This window comes from Typopeltis vanoorti, chromosome 4, assembly GCF_054136105.1.
Source record: "Typopeltis vanoorti isolate ZY-2024b chromosome 4, IOZ_Tvanoo_1.0, whole genome shotgun sequence".
NCBI classification, from domain to species: domain Eukaryota; kingdom Metazoa; phylum Arthropoda; class Arachnida; order Uropygi; family Thelyphonidae; genus Typopeltis; species Typopeltis vanoorti.
Window position 1 is genome coordinate 133,208,424 of NC_143552.1, and position 17,347 is coordinate 133,225,770.

Sequence of the window (17,347 nt, forward strand, 5' to 3'; positions counted from 1 at the left end):
AAAGCAATCAATACAATAGTGTTATTTTTTGTATCAAAACAACCAAACACATTGCCTTACAAAACTGATGTTTCGATATTATGGTAATTGCATACCGGCTTAGAAATTCCTACCCATTTCTCATCCGTCCAAGACAGGTTGCGTTCCCCTGATTAGCGTTTTTACGCAGTTTAATACTGCCGGTTTGTGATTCCTTGTTCTGAGGGTCGAAAATCTCGAGTTTCAGGAAGATAAAACACTCTACCCCCACTTGCTAACCCACCATTTGATTAAAAAGACCTGATGAATGTTCATCACGTCGTAGACGGGATTTGAACCCGGATCTTTCCTCCTAAAGGGCTCGTCTATACCTACTGAGCTAGGGAGGCTCTGGATTAAGAAGTTAGTCTATTTAATCACCAGAACGCACCTTAAGTTTATGCTATTATAAACCTAAGAGGGGCTTATTGAGTTCTGAAGTTTTAAAGTTTCACTTAATAGACGACCTGTTAGAGCATTGAACTCTCAACAGTAGTAGATAGCCACCAAAAATTAACAGAAAAAAGATTAAAGCCTGGAGGCAAGTGTGGTACATCTACTATTTGCGTTTATTCACAAGTTTATTCGCTGTTTTGAGCGAGTTAAAAATTCCGAGTGTAAGAGAAAAATCTGATGCCCGTCTTAAACTGATTAGTTCTGAATCATTTCACATGACTTAGTAAATATGAATCGCCCCATGATAAAATTCGATCGAAACTTTTAGCAAGGATTTTTTTAAAACAAATAAATCGCCACCTTAACACTAAGAATCATTGAAATACTTATGCAGGTAAATACAGTCGATTAAGAAATTACAACATTCACAGTAAAAAATAAAACAGACAATAAAGCATACAAACAACTTATGTGAAATAAGAATGTACAGGTGTACAGATACAGGTACAGGTGTACGTATGATTAGAAAGACGCATCCAAGAAAACAAACTCATTTGATTTACGAAGGGTACAAAATTATGGAAGATTTAGATGTTTTTATGATTCAATTTTTTATGTCATTTCTGTGGTTTGCAGTTTTTGCGCTAATATACAAATTGTTTTGAAAGTATGCCGACTTCTTAAGCTAGTTTTTGTAATGGGTGAGCGAGGATTACGTTTGCATTTTATGTAAGAACAGGAAATGATTGAAGTGATGTATGAGTTCATTATTTCAAGGATTAAATTCCGTCTCTTAGCTCAAGAATTATGGGCTCCTCTTCTTGTTTTTAATTAAGCACATTATTTATTCCTATTGTTTAGGTGTTTATGTTTTGTAATTTAATAAGACAGCAAAACTATGAATATTTTTTTGAAAAGAAATATAAAAAAACTAAAATACATATTAATATATTGAAAATTGTTTTATGGACGTGAAAATATCCTAAAGATTCTTCACTCCCAATAGCACCCTATTATTATTATTATTATTATTATTATTATTATTATCATCCTTTCACCAAAAATCGTGAAATCCACGAAATATCCAATTTTATGAATAAGCAGTCCGTGCGATTCGCCGTGTGGCTTTGCGCTTCTCAACCATATGCCTGGGAAAGGACTGTCCTGGGTTCGATTCCGTCGCCGACGTGAGAAGCTTAAGGATCTTTCTCAGACATAGCCAAGTTAGCCGGTCTTGGGCATAAACAGCAGGGTTTTTCTCCCCAGTTTATCTGAGGTTTTTCATCCCGCAAGCAGGCAAACCGGCCTCGTGAACACACGCAGCTGCAGTCATAGAATATACCGGGAGGCAGAGGGCTAGTCACCTTATCCTTGGGACGGATACGACTTAGAAGGGCTTAAGATAGTTCTGTAACATGCCGGTAGGCCTAACACGTAGAAGGGAGGGGGAGAAGAAGAAGACAAAAGATATAACACGTAACTAAAATGTGTCATACCACGAGCTGCTATGTCAAGGTGTCGTTGTATTACTGAATCCACCGCATGCCACGGGAACAAAACTGTGGAAACAGTCCAAGCAATGTGAGGTCCTACAGCATCAATCTCACAATGATGCTGTATCAATCTTGCTCAGTCCAAACAGCACCTCTCTGGACTACTCCAGAGTGGTTTTAAAGACGTTGGTTCTGCTAGAAATTATTAGAAGAGGTTGTGGTGCATATGTGGCTTGCCGCTTCTATGACTTTTTTTTTATCTGCGGCAGAGGAAGTCAACATGAATTCTAAAATTTAAACTTGTACGTAACCGATTATTCAAAACTGAAAAATGTCCATATGCTGTATATGATAGACATATCATGTACAGTATATAGTCACACAGTACAACGCTATAAACAGAATAATCTTATTAAATTAATGGTGAAACCAAATCAGTTCACTTGGTTGTTGTATCTATTGATGTTTGAAATAATGAAGATATATCTCATATTTGGGATTTTTATAATTACAAACACAAATCGTTCTATAGTTTCATTTTTTCAGTTTCCCATTTAACATTTAAACACTAATTCAATCAGATAAACCGATTTTTCTAAATAATACAATATTTTTTAAATGAGAAGTTCGTTTCAAAGTTCTACAGATCTCATAAATACATAAAACCGGATTAAAATGAATTAATTTAAATATATATATAGACGTGTGTAAGGAAAAAGAATGTCCAAAATATTAACTGAATCATCTTTTGAAAGTAGCCGATAATCTCCATTATAGAGAGAGAGAGAGAGAAGAGAGAGAGAAATTGCTACAAAAAGTGCCATATATGTTGGTGCGTTGCATTCCCTGCTTTTAGTACTAGTTTAACTTCATGTAAGTTCTTTCTCTCTCCTTTACTCAAATTAGGGGAAAGTCGTTTTCGCAGTTTTACGACTGTGGTAAATCAACCAACTGCCTGCCTCCCGTGTGGTATAAAAAATCAGCTCAGTTGTTCATAAAAGCTTTCTAAAAGTTCTTTCTCATAGCTCAAAGTGTTACGTCTGAATACCAAATTTAAATTATTATACAATAAATATGAACACACACACACACACACACACACACACACACACACACACACACACACACACACACACACACACACACACACACACACACACACACACACACTTTCTGAAATTATTATGTGCATTCTTAAAGTTTCTTCCTTAACTCGATATGATGTATAAATCAATATGCATATTTCTGTTATAAGAATCAATGGATCTAAGGGTTCCAATGTTGGATGCCTATGACGCATAGTTTCTTCCATACTAGGATTGTACTACCAAAGCTCGATACTGGTGATGAGATTATGATTGACAAAACAAAGGCTGCTTCAAGCCTTGCAGCGATCACTTTAAGCATTATGTGAAAAATAATGCTTAAAGCGATCGCAGTATTTCAGTTCATACAGATTGAGAATGCTGCAGACATTGGCTAGAGAATAAATGAAAGATTGAAGAAATAGATTGCATTTTTAGATAATAAACGTTAACAAAAACGAGATATTTTTGTCCTGCGTTTTTACTAACATTATTTCGAATTTTAACCTGACATAAAATTATTTATTTTTACCATTTTTATTGTAACCATCCATCCTAATAGAATGATTCCAATTTTTCCGTTTTCCGTTTTTTTTTTTTTTTTGCGAAGGTTACGAAGGTATTGAAATGGATATAGTTGAAATAACAGTAAAATACGAACAGTACACCCTAAACAACGAAGAAGAAATGTTGAAGGGAAACAGAAAAAACGCATAATTTATTGTATAAACAATGACTATTGTACGAATAATATTACAGACCATATAAAACCGACCATCTTTCATAACGCAGACAAGATCGTCCTGTCAACGCTGTTACATGTGCTGAAAACCAGATGCGAATAATGGCTACTATATTAAAAGAATAACATGAATGTGTGCAACCTTTGGCTGGCATCAATGTCTTCACGGAGGGCTTTTGTCACCACATGATGAAACTGTCCTTCACCTTTGTCCACGCAAAGAGAAAATGCGAGAAGACTACCGTTAAAGCAGAGAAAAAATATCCAACCCCCCCCCCCCCTCCGCATCCCTCACGCCTTCACATTGCATTCCTACTACGTTTCCACTGTGTCTCGTGGAGCTATAGATTATAAGGGCTGGAAAGTGTGAGAATTATAGGAGCAGTCGTAAGTTATGTTTTTCAGTTAACCCTGACAGGAGCGGGGGTGAAAATACTGCATGTAATGTGTCCACCTATTTTATGAAAGTGTTATCTTACCGGATCTTGTCTTGAAATTGATTTCCTTCTGTTTCCCTGGCTCAGGGACCGAAAGAACATTTGGATGGAAGATATTTCTTCTTAACTACACTGGAATCGCCGTTTGCGTCTCTAAAAATCAGAATATATTCGAAGCTCGCCAAGCTGTTGTTCGTTCTGCTATTAAGACAGGCTTTCACTTTCCATTTTTGTGTAGAAATTTGCGGTGGTGATTCGAATTTGCGAGCTACATATTTCATCCGCTTTGCCATAATGGGACATTGCATTTGTAGTGTGCATGAAATCGTGATATTTATTTAGCAAGCTGACTTCTCCTCTCCATGCTGTTTAGTTGAAATATGGTTGATTTGTCGACACAGACGATAGCATTTTAAAAACCAAAAGAAAACACTGCTGTCCATCGCTCAGTAATATGATAATCAGCAAAATCTTGATTATTATTATTAATATTACTATTATAAACTTTTCGGAACCAAGCGATGATACTAGTTCTATCTGCATTGCCGATGGATGAGCATAAAACACAAATAATTCAATATTATACAAGTCCATAATTAAAATAATATTTAAGTTTTTGATTTATCTAATTCCTGAAAATACAATATTAGCGAAACAAGTTAGAACTACAAAGAAAACAAGGAAGAAATTACAGATGAAACAACTTAGGTTATTTGGCAAGTCTTATGTTCGCATGACTACTTGTTTTGCGGAGTATAAAACCCCCCGAAATCATACCCCATACGTAAGATATCATATTAATAGATAGAAGAGCGAGTCTATATGATCAATAGCCTGGGGAAGCAAGGGAAGGAGAATGAGATTTGCTGAGTATAGCAATCCTTGAGACACATATTACTGGAATATTGGAATCACTGTAGCAATTCAGAGTGAATTTTGTTTCTGACATTCTTAATAGGATTGAAAGTGGACAGCGAAATGTGCAGAGTTACATCGTGTTGCTTGATTGTGCGTTTCCTAAGATGGTTAAAAGAAATTTTTATAGAAATTTATAAGTCCTGCACTGCGGTGAATTAGAATTTTGGACAATGAAAAAGAAGTATTAATAGTTTATACACACATACAACAATGGTGAAGCAAGCACTTCAATGGACACATGGGGTTAGTAGGAGGGATCGGGTAAGAAATGAAAGTATCAAGGGTGTTTAAAAGTATGTCCTATCGAGAAGATAAGAAATGGGAGCTTGAAATGATTTAGTTGTATGGAAGATGATGTCCACGTTATGTAGTGAATAAAGAAGACAAAATAGAAATGACATTGTAGGAGAGAGAGAGAGAGAGAGAGAGAGAGAGAGAGAGAGAGAGAGAGAGAAGTCGAAGTACGTTAACATATAGGGAAATGACCAAACAAACGGACTCAAAATAATTTAGGAAACAACAGAAGGGGAAAAAACAGTTGTATTCCAGATCGAATTTAAACTTTATTCGATGAATTTTATGATTCTCTTAATTTAATTTTAAAACCCCGGTTTCATTCCCAAAAGAAAAGGATTTTTATCCCCGAAAATCAGAAAACCTACCCAAAGAACACACGCAATTCAGATAAAATATGCTCTCTTCATAGCGTCAGCTGCATCGGAAGTAATTCCAAACAGTCCAGTTCTGAATTAGTCTGTTTGAAATTACTTCCGATATTTGGAACCACTTCCTCATCCTCGAGGAACCCAGCCGACCAAATCTAAGCACAGAATAGTCCAGATGTGGGAAGTAATAAGAGCTGAGGGGGATAACTTCCCTGTCCCTACTTGTCAATATGGGGGGTTTCAAGATCCAACTGAAATATATCCTCTGCACATCGCTATGCGTCCAGCATCGCTGCCAAATTATTGGTCTCTTATATTTTTAGCGGTTCAGTCCAGTTAGTATAATATGATATATATAGCATGCAATTTTTTAGCCCAATATATATAAACTTGACACATTGTGCAACACTGAACTAGTAACCATTACCCTTCTACTGCCCTTCTCTCTTTCACCCCCATAATCTGTATGGATATTATCCTACAGATCATCTCCAATATCAACCCAATATCATCTCGGATTTTGCGAGTAAAAATTAAACAACAGTGGACCAAGAATAAAACCTTGTGGAACACCAATGGTCACCTGATTTCTCTTTGATTCCGCTCCGCCATATACTACTCTTTGATGTCTGTCCATAGTTACTCTGTCATGGGTATTAACAACTTAACATACACCGTCATTTGTTTCAGGTTACTTAACAGATTACCATGAGATATCCTGACAGAATCAGCATATATATCCATTTCTTTTATACAATTGGAGGCTCTACCTTAGGAGAAGTCTTGAAGGAGGGATCCTAGCAATTTATTAAAGGACATAAATTAAAGGAAGCAAATCACCCGCTGTGTAGTTATATGCATACCTTTTTTAACTGAACAATTTACATCCTTAGCTGCCTCCTAGTCAATACTAGGATCCACTTAAGTATCCATTCAAATTAAATTTGGTAATACATACAAAAATGGAATCAGGTAAGAATGAACAACCATTAGATTAACGACTTTAGTAATTTATGTAGCAAATGAGAGAATTTGATTTTACATTATGTGTTATAATAAGGCGATTTCCTTTACTTCGAACCTCTCATGCGTCACGTGTGAGTTTAACAATAACAATCGATTTGACTTTGATGTTGCACACGTGTAGTATCATATTATTAATGGGTATAATTTGACTGGTTGTTTAAAAGCGAATTTTCCTTGCCTTTTAACTGGAAATTGCGAGAATGAAGTGATACAGTTGAGTGTGAAGGCAATTGATTTTTGTGTAACTACATGTTGAACCTTGACACTAAGAATAAACAGAACAATAGCTTGAAAATATTGCCATTTAGACAATATTTGTTGCCGGGTGACAACTATGTTAGCTGTTAGTATTCTGTAAAGAAATAGTATATTTTTTAGCCCAGGGAAGGGAGGTAGTCAGTAGCCTTTCTCCTTATAGCATGTAACAAAATATGTTGCAAGAGTAGCGACTATAACAGTAATCCGCTGGGTAGCTTTGGAATTTTACGATTTCCAAATGGGATTCCCATGTGTGTTTTACAAAAGGTCGAAATCGCAGAAAGGGCTTATCACAGATAATCCAAGATAAGTGCATCTTTGCGTATCGGTAAACATAAGGAGTACAACTGCATGTTTGAGTCTAAGCTTTCTTTTCATGTACTTCAGCGCAAAATTTAACTCAGTCCTGCAGAATATCTGAGTACACGAAAATAAAAAGAAAATAACACTATGAAGCTGTTCTGTTAAAGATACCAAGCAATTTTATAAGCTAGGTTTTTAATCCTTTAACCAAGTAAGTCAAGTTTGCGGCTGCACGTAGTGCAACACTAGGTAAGGTAAAAAACTTTCTACAACACTAAGAAGCGTTCTTGTGAGTCACATTACAGTATTTTTCGGACCATAAGACGCACCTTTTTACATAGAAACATCGACTTAAAATTGGGGTGCGTGTTAGGTCCGAAGGTAACATCAAAATACGAATCTTGACACTGTACCGAAGCTGTCAGCGAAGTTCAATTACTTGCGCAATATGTTAATAAAATTAGTAAGTAATCTCGCTGCATGTGGGTGAATAGTTATTAGTGTGTAAACATATGCGCTTTTGTACGGTTTATTTGAATTATTTTTTATAAGTCGTTAAAATTTTCATCTTAAAATTAAAAAAAATGAGTATAAAACAAAAAAGACTCATATAACGTGAGTTATAAATTAAATGTGATAAATTATGCAAAACAATATGGTGGAAACAGAGCAGCAGAAAGACATTTTGGTCCACCACCAACAGAATAAATGGTTCGCGAGTGGAGAAAACAAGAGGAACAATTAAAACTGCTATGTAAACATAAGAAAACATTTCGTTCGCACCTAGAAAAATGGCCAGAATTAGAAGTACAAATGAAAAATTGTACTTCTAATTATCCAAATATGGGAATATCTGTTTCTACGAAAATGATAAATTTTGAAGCGAAACGATGGGCAACTGCTAATGGAATTTTAGATTTTACCGGATCACCGTCTTGGTGCTTTAGATTTATGAAAAGACACGGGTTATGCATGCGTACAAAAACCACTCTAGTCCAAAAAATGCCGGCTGACTATGAAGCTAAAATTATAGAATTCCATAGAAGGAAATTTAACTTTGAGCGTAATCAAATTGCGAACATGGATGAAGTACCTCTAACTGTTGATGTTCCTTCAAATCAGACAGTAGATTCAAAAGGCACCAAATCAATAGTGATCAAAACAACAGGTCACGAAAAAACTCCCTACACTATAGTTTTAGCTTGTTGTGCGGACAGAACACAACTTTGTCCCCCCCCCCCCATGTTAATCTTAAAGAGAAAAACGTTACCGCGAGATGAAATTCATCGTGGCATTATTATCCACATTCAAGATAAAGGCTGGATGGACGAAACAGGAATGAAATTATGGATAATTTCATTCCTGTTTCGTCTGAAATTAACATTTCAGGCTTTTTAAACAACGTCCAAGTGCGTTGTTTAAAAAGCCTGCGATGTTAGTGTGGGATCAATTCAGAGCGCATGAAACAGAATCAACCAAGAAGCTTCTAAAAGAAATGAATACAGAATTAGCTGGCATTCCTGGAGTCCTTAAAGTCAATCACAACCCTTGGATGGATCTATCAATAAACCATTCAAAACGTTTATGCGGGAAGAGTTGAACAAATGGATGGCAAAGCCAAATCACGATGTTACAGCAACAGGACGTATGAAACGGCCAACAATTTCAGAAATATGTACCTGGGCGAAAAATTCAAGGGAAGATGTGAAAGAAGAGACGATTATAAAGTCATTTAAGAAATTCGGGATAAGTAATGCGATGGGTGGTACCGAAGATGACGCAGTTTTTGGAGGGAGTGACAACAATAGTTCAGACGAAAGTAATACGAACAGTGACATTAACGAGACCAATGACAGTACCGAGAGTGAAGATGAACTGAATATTGCTAATACAAATGATTGTAACAATAAATAAAAATTAAGTAAGAATTTGTAAATATCTTTATATAATAAAATATGTTTTCTAAAAATCGTGTCATAAATTCGGAGTGCGTCTTATCGTCCGAAAAATAAGGTATGTGATGGTTGGTTAGCTTGTATTTCTGTAAGAATCATGTAAATACATGATTTTTTAAGGTTGTGTTTGTCATCCTTGCTCAGAATGTATGTATGGTATTAGTGTTATTTAAAATAAATATATTATCAATACATTAGTTTAGATGCTTATTGTAAGGTACTTCTGTACATAAGTTTAAATATATTGATTTCTCAACATGATGTTGACGATGCCCAAATTTGTGAGGATTATAGAACTATAAGCTTAATCTCTCATTCATCTAAGATCATTTTAACCACTATTAACAAAAGAATTGAAAGAGTGTTAACCGGTGAACTAAGTGTTTAATAGTCTAGAAAAATCAGACTTAGAAGCTCATGTACATAAACTTATAAATTTATTTACTCCAAGCAGAAAATGCAACTGTTTAACTCTGAGACTGAAGTGAAAATAAAAAGAGGAGTCAGATGGCTGCATCCTTTCACCAAATCCATTTAATATTTACAGTGAGACAGTGATGCAAAAGAGTGAAAAACGAAATATAGGAATCAGCATCAATGTATAAAACACAACAATCTTAGATAGACTGAAGAAACCATTCTAATAGCAGAAGACAGAAACAAATTAATCAACTTGCTGCACCTAATAATTGAAAAAGGTAGAGATTTTGGCCTACATTTAAATGAATCAAAGACTAAATTTATGAAAATCTCAAAAAAAAATAGATCCGAGCCAAACATATTCGTAAACAATATAAAATTGAGCATAGAACAGAATACAAATAGTTAGGTACCTACTTTTCTGGAGATGAAAAATAAGATAAAGAAATAAAAATAAGAACCGCCATAGCTAAAGATGCCTTCTGGAAAAATAAAGATCCGCTCAGAAGTTCAGTGAGTATCGAGACAAAGAAAAGAATGATAAGAACATTTGTGTGGCCAATTTTCATATATGGAAGTGAGATCTGGATATTCAAGAAGAGAGTAAGACAACAGATAGTGGCCTTTGAAATGTGGTGCTACAGAAGAGTTCTGAACATCTCATGGACAGCGTATGGGAAAAATGCAGAGGTACTACAAAAAATGAAAACACAGAAATCTTTATTGCAGGAAATGATCTAGAGAAAGATGAGACTGGCAGGAGGACATGTATTGAGAGGATCAGCAGGAACACAAATAGAAGAAAGATTATGGGAAGAGGATCAAGAGGTAAAAAAAAGGAGGATATGGTTTGATGATATAAGATCATGGACAAGATCATGTGACTATGCTGAAACAAAAAGAAGAGCTGCCAACAGAGAAGACTGGAAGGACATGGTGCTGCACCCTCGCATTGAGGAATCTACATGAAGAAGAAGGAGAAATGTTCAACAACGCAGTCATGTTGTGTGTTTGAGGCTAAATTGCAATATTTGAAAACTTGGATAAAAGTCATTTTTCATTCTTTTCGAAGCTACATCTCTTATTTAAATCAACGGAGGCAGGTGAATTAAATAAGCGACAATACGGTGATAACACTAAGTTTAAACTCCAGAGCAAAGTCCCGTTTTTTTTTTCACCCTCAGTTTCTTCTAGCATGCAACATCAGTGATAAAGTAGATTTAAAATTTTTTTTTTCTTTTCACGTTACAACATGGAAACGAATAAATTCGCAGAGAATACTGGACTGAGCTTCACAAAGAAGTTCGCAGTCGTGGTATGAGTGAAATTATCAAGGGTATGCATTGAAGAGTTGAGTAAATTTTTGCCGTGTGTAATGTTCATAAGAAATTCATTCCTATCCAAAGCTTTCTCCTACTTTCATCTTGCCTTAATCAACTACGAAATGTCAACGTCAAGCAAAGAGATACAACCTGCAGGGAAAAAGTTGCAAATTTCTCATTGCCTTCCAGCCCCAGTTCACAAATACACATCGTCTTAATTCCAATATTTCAGTGATGACCATTTCAATCTTTAATCTTTGAAAACTACAGCCAGCTACAGCTAATCTTCTTTCTAACAGAAACCGATTTATCAACTTCTGTCACTATTCATAATAATAATAATAATAATAATAATAATTTGTTTTTGTTTTTTTAACATTTTATTATTTCTCAGATAAATTACATACATTATATGAACACAATTATGCATAACAAATACTTTCTCGTACATTAAGTGTTTTTTTTAAATAATAATAATAACAATAACTGTTTACAATGTATATTATTATAATATTCATAATTATGATTATTACAGATGTTTATTTGCAATTTTACATTCTATATATACAATATCAATGGATACAATCATTCTATATTGCATGCTTTTGTTACTGTTATTACATACATTACATACATTTGATTACATGTGATACTTACATTGCATACATGGTTTACATGTGATACGTACATTCCATGCATTTGGTTGCATATGATACATCTTGGATGAGGAACTAATTTCTCTGCTTTCATCCTCGAAGCTTATATGTAAGCTTATCTGAGGATGACACCAGTTAGTTATTATTTATTTGGTTTTTTTTTGCTGCTGTGTTGGGGAGCTATGAAATCTATGATTCAGAAATTCAAAATGTATGTGTGTGTGCGCGCGCGCGCGCACGCACGCACATGCACGCACACACACACACACACACACATGCACGCACGCGCACACACACACACACACACACACACAACATAACTTGGAATGTATTGATGCGTCGCTGAACTGGAAGCCTGAACGAATATATTGTGTTTCATTAAGTTCATTATGGTCCTTAGAGTTCTTTTCAGGCTATTGTAGTTTGTAAGGTTTCTGTATTCAAAAGGTAATTTGTTTATCATGTCTGGGATGTAGAAGTTTCGCGTGGCCTTTCCGTAGTGATTATTGTATTTATATGTGATATAATTAGTTGTCTGAAGTCTTGTTATATGGTATGTATTTCTGACTGGCCTGTAGTTGGCATCGAAATAATGTTTTAGCAAAGCTGCATAGTGACATAAATGTTTTGCTGTCAGTATTTTGTGTTCTGACATTGCAATGTTTATAAGGTCGTTATTTTTGTTCGCAAAACATCAGTTTTATCATTTTGTACTGTAGCGACATTAATCTATTTAATTTGTAGGGTGCACAGAAAGCATACGTTGTTATAGCGTATCTTAGTATATTTATGCATAGTGCTTTGTATATTAGTGTTTTAGGCGTGTGGGAACTGTCTTTTAACATGTAGAGTGTGCCACTTATTGTTTGGAGTTTGTTGTGTAGATGATGTATGTGGCTATTCTAGTTCATATCTGCACCGAGGTAAATTCCAAGGTATCGTATTGTTTCAACGTGAGTGATTGAAGTGGTTTTGCTGTTCTGTGTGTTTTTTATGTTGGAAAGTGGATGTTGGATGGCTATATATTTGTTATCAATTGGTCGCGTCAGTGGATTTCTGAATATCATTAATTTTGTCTTTTCTGAGTTTAGGTGTATGGAGTTTTTCGTGAGCCAGTCTATGATCAGATTTATGTCATGTTGCATATTTCTTTGGGCTATGCTTGCGTTATTATGGATGGATATTATTGCTGTATCGTCTGCGTATTGGAAGATCTTACCTTTGAGTGGTAAGTGATTAATATCGTGCGTGTAAATGTTGAATAGAGTTGCGGAGGGCACAGCTCCCTGTGATAATCCACAGAGTACAGCTCCCTGTGGTAATTCACGTTATTTACATACTTTTAAGGCTGAAATTTGTCAAGTATCCTTAGACTTTTGTAACCATAATTTAACGGGATAAGGCAGTTAGTATTAAGCTTGAATGTATTTATTGTGTGGGTTTCCTCTCCCGGCCCTTTTGCCTGATTTGAGGGAAGGAAAACTCCTCCTTTCTCCTCAGTATAAAAGAGAGTGGAGTGGAGGTGCGGAGGCGTTTTAGATACATCATATGTAAGTCGGAATGAATTTCTTTCGTTTTCGAAAGACCTAGGTTTTTCAATCTTTATAGGAAGATAGGAACCTTATAAGGAATTTTCAGGTGACTGGTGAAAAATGTTAATGATTTTGCCTTACGAAAACTCGGATTTTCATTCCGAAAAACAGACCAATTGGCCATACGTTCACACGGAATTAACAGACATAATATATGGCATTATAACATTAATTATTTCTGCTGTAATTCCAACCAAATGAAACCAAAGCCGAGGCATTTGCTATCCAATAATCTCAAATAAATCCTTCACCAGAATAGCAGGCAATGCTATCCACTCTACAAACATTCTTAATCTCACCACTAATCCTTGTAAGTACAATGTGGATGTAATTTATTCTCCGGGCAATTCAACTAGCACTAAGTATTGTTGATTTCTTCATTCACCCACTATCGATTTCCTGTTGGCTGCATTATATAAAAGAATGTCAAGTACCGTTTAAGTGATTTCTGTGGTTAGATGGCTAGATTATTTATTCTATTCGTCTGGTCCAAACTTTTATGCTTATGTTAAGATATAAATGATATTTTGTTTTAAATTTCAAATGCTAAGTTAATACATAGATCACATTTTTAGAATGTTGATCGTATTAATTACAATGAGTGGAGAATTTTTGTTTGTCTCGTTTTTTATCCAATTCTAATACGTTCTTGGATATATTAACTATTTGGAAATGAGCCATTCTGGTGACACACTTGGAACTGCTTTGAAAAGTAACGCGAAGTAAAACAGCAGTCGTTTTTTTTTCTCTGAAAAATCATGAAGATGAGGATGCTAAATTGTTTCCCAGGGAGAGAAACAGAGAGAAATAGTTTTTTATATCTTACTTCCAAAATTGAAGAACAGTCTTTCCAGAAGCCGTGACCCATATTCCTAGTGAGGCAATAAATGTGACAGGATAAAATTATAAAAACTGTGACCCACATATAAAATCCCACATATAACTTCGAGTTTTGTATCTCTTTTCCTCCCTGACAATAAGATCCCAAAATATCTTCGCTTGAAAAACACAGATACATTACCATATAAATTATAAGCATTTTTATTTTTTATGGGAACTAATCAGTCCTCTAAACACCAACAAGAAAAATCTCATGTAAATTATTTCTTTATATTTTACTATCTCTCTCTCTCTCTCTCTCTCTCTCTCTCTCTCTCTCTCTCTCTCTCTCTCTCTCTCTCTCTCTATCGTTACAGCTGATATTCGTTCATCAAGTATTTCTAAAACTGAGCTCTTCCCTTGAGCGCCCAATTCATTACTTTTCCGTTCTGTAAAAACAAACTTGAGGATCACAATATCCACAATCTCTTCTGTAGAAAACAAACAGAAGAACAGAGCTCCCTGCCCATCAAATATACCCTTTCGATCTCTTAACAAAACCACTTTTGTTTTGCAGTCAAGTAGTGACGAACCAATCGCACTTTGATATTGTGCATATCAGTAATTTTAAAGCAGCCTTTTGTAAGTTCTCCAGGGGAGGAAACATGGACCGGTTACTTACAGTAATTTACCGTAAATAATCGAGAACTACGAGTATTATCTGAGTTTTGTGGCAGACCACAGCGACCTAAATAATTCAGCTATTCACATTATTCATATTCTACGCTGTCAAATGTCATGGTAGAATGTGATTGATAGGAACTACACTACTGCAGCCATTTACACGCCACACGAAAGATGAGATTAGTCATAGAAGAATACATCAATGTTTCCCACTGATTTTTCCTGAAATCCTGTTTAGTCTATTGTCTACAAAAGCATGCCGATGTCTTAAATTCCAATATTTTACAGACTAAATTGTTGATAGCATAGCTAAATAACCTAAGAAATTGATGACGTACTCAAAACCTTTACGATAAGATTTCAAGAAAAAAAATTATTGTATTTAACGATAATCGAAATTTGAGTTTGTGATTCATCTTCATCGAGAATTTAGTGAATAAATTTCTTTAACACATTATGATAAAATAGCATGCTAGTGAACAGTGTTGAGAAACCTATCTATGTGATGCTATTTTCCGATCTTATAGCGTTAGAGCCCCCCCCCTCGCTCCCACCGCCAAGCATTATGGGGTAAAGTGTGCATATCAGAACTAACTAAGGCACAAGAGTTAAAACACAAAATTAGAGACACTGTAACCGGAATTTACTCTGGAAAGGCTGCTGCATAAATGGCAAGCCTGTGAGTTATCGACTAGATGTATGCTGAGCACGTATATATGAATTTTATACGCATACAGGCCACTGAATTAGAAACCTTTATGGAGATACACGTAAACGTCACTTACGCAGCGTACATGCAAAATACTTGGTCATGTGTCACCACGTGTTCTAGGCAACTATGTAAGAATGTTGCTGGTAAGTATTCGTCAAAAGTGTTGATCACAATGGGAAAAACAAAAAGAGAACTGACTGGTTGCTTGTGTGTGTGTGTGTGTGTGTGTGTGTGTGTGTTGCGTTTTCATTCACCTTTAAATACCGACATGCTTTTTAGAAACCTTGTATTATGTATTCGACTCACACTGATTCGAAACCCTTCGACACTTCTGCGCATGTCAACAGGAGGAGAATCCATTCCGATAATAGGGTAATCAGTCCGTATTGTCGGATGAGTTGTTTATTATTACACGTCTGAAAATTAACTTCTCATTTATGATCATTGTAGTTAACTATGTTGCTTTCATAACAGTTGAAAAATTTTACTTATAAAGCACGTGATTTCGTGTGTTGGCGACCAATTCGTACGTCCTTCATTTCTGTCTCCCCTTCCTCATGAATTGACTATTCTTTGCAAGTCGCCAAGCAGAGACCTACAAAGTGTGGAAGTACTATACTACTGGTTACTGTTTAGCTCTGATGATGATATTCATGAATTATCCTTCCGTTTTCTTCTTTAATTCTCAGTGATCACAATCATCCTCCTTTATTGATGATAATCTTAGTTGTAGGTCGAACAGAAGTTTTAAATGTTAATCTATAGTCATACTTATTACTTCAATGAGATTATTTATAAACGCTACTGTTTGTTGATCGAATAAGGCGAAATATTATTCATTACAATCCCAAATAAATCTACTGTATAATTATATAAGAATAATTCGTCAGCTTAGCAATATTCTAGGACAAGCAGAAGAATTATTCTGAAACGAAATGCATAATTAAGCGAAATTACTGACTTAAAAAAAACGTTTTCAAAGGTAAATGGATACTTACAACCCATCTACTTCTTAAGAAGGAAATAGTCATCTGATAAGGAGTCACGGTGAATTAATGTAGAACGGCTTGCTACTCGTCTGTTGTATCCCCTAAAGGCAAGTATTTATGCCTGTAGATTTGTGTGTTCACGGAATTGGTTTGCCTGTTTTGAAGGACTAAAAGTCTTCTTCCTCCGTACAGGCAGCTAAGTCATCATTTGACTGAAAAGACCTGCTAAAGGTTACTGACGTCATAGACGACAGTCGAACCCGGGTCTTCCAGGCAAAGAGCTGATCTAAGCTAACTGAACTACGGAGACTCAAATGGAATACTACTAAAAGAATACTACTGAAAGATTTAGATAATATCATGTTTTCTGTAAACAGTGTTTAAAAACGTGAGCGATAAATGTAAGGCGAGGGTTAGAGGGCATTTAAAATCAGTGATGAAATTATTTGTTTACACATTCAAAGCCGTGCATGCACGTAATTCAGCAAAAGCATTGAAGGAACGTGTTTGGCGAGTCGAAACAGAGTTTGTGTGTTTTATTCCGTGCTATTGTGCAGTTACCAAATGGGATTTGGATGAAGCTACAAATCAGAAACATGGACAGTTTACGATTTCAGACGTACCTAAATCAGTTATGAGTCATTATGTCTTAAAACTAAATAATTTTATACGATTTAAATTTACGTTTTTTTTTTAAAATTATAATTAGTGATATGCATTTTAACTAAGAATAATGTGTCTTGTACTGAATGTACTTTTTCCCCCTTTTCCACTTATGTTTTGTTGTATTATAAATGCTAATGTATGTTAATAACATAAAAGGAGTGTTTAGAATATTCGTGTTTAATGACATTAAA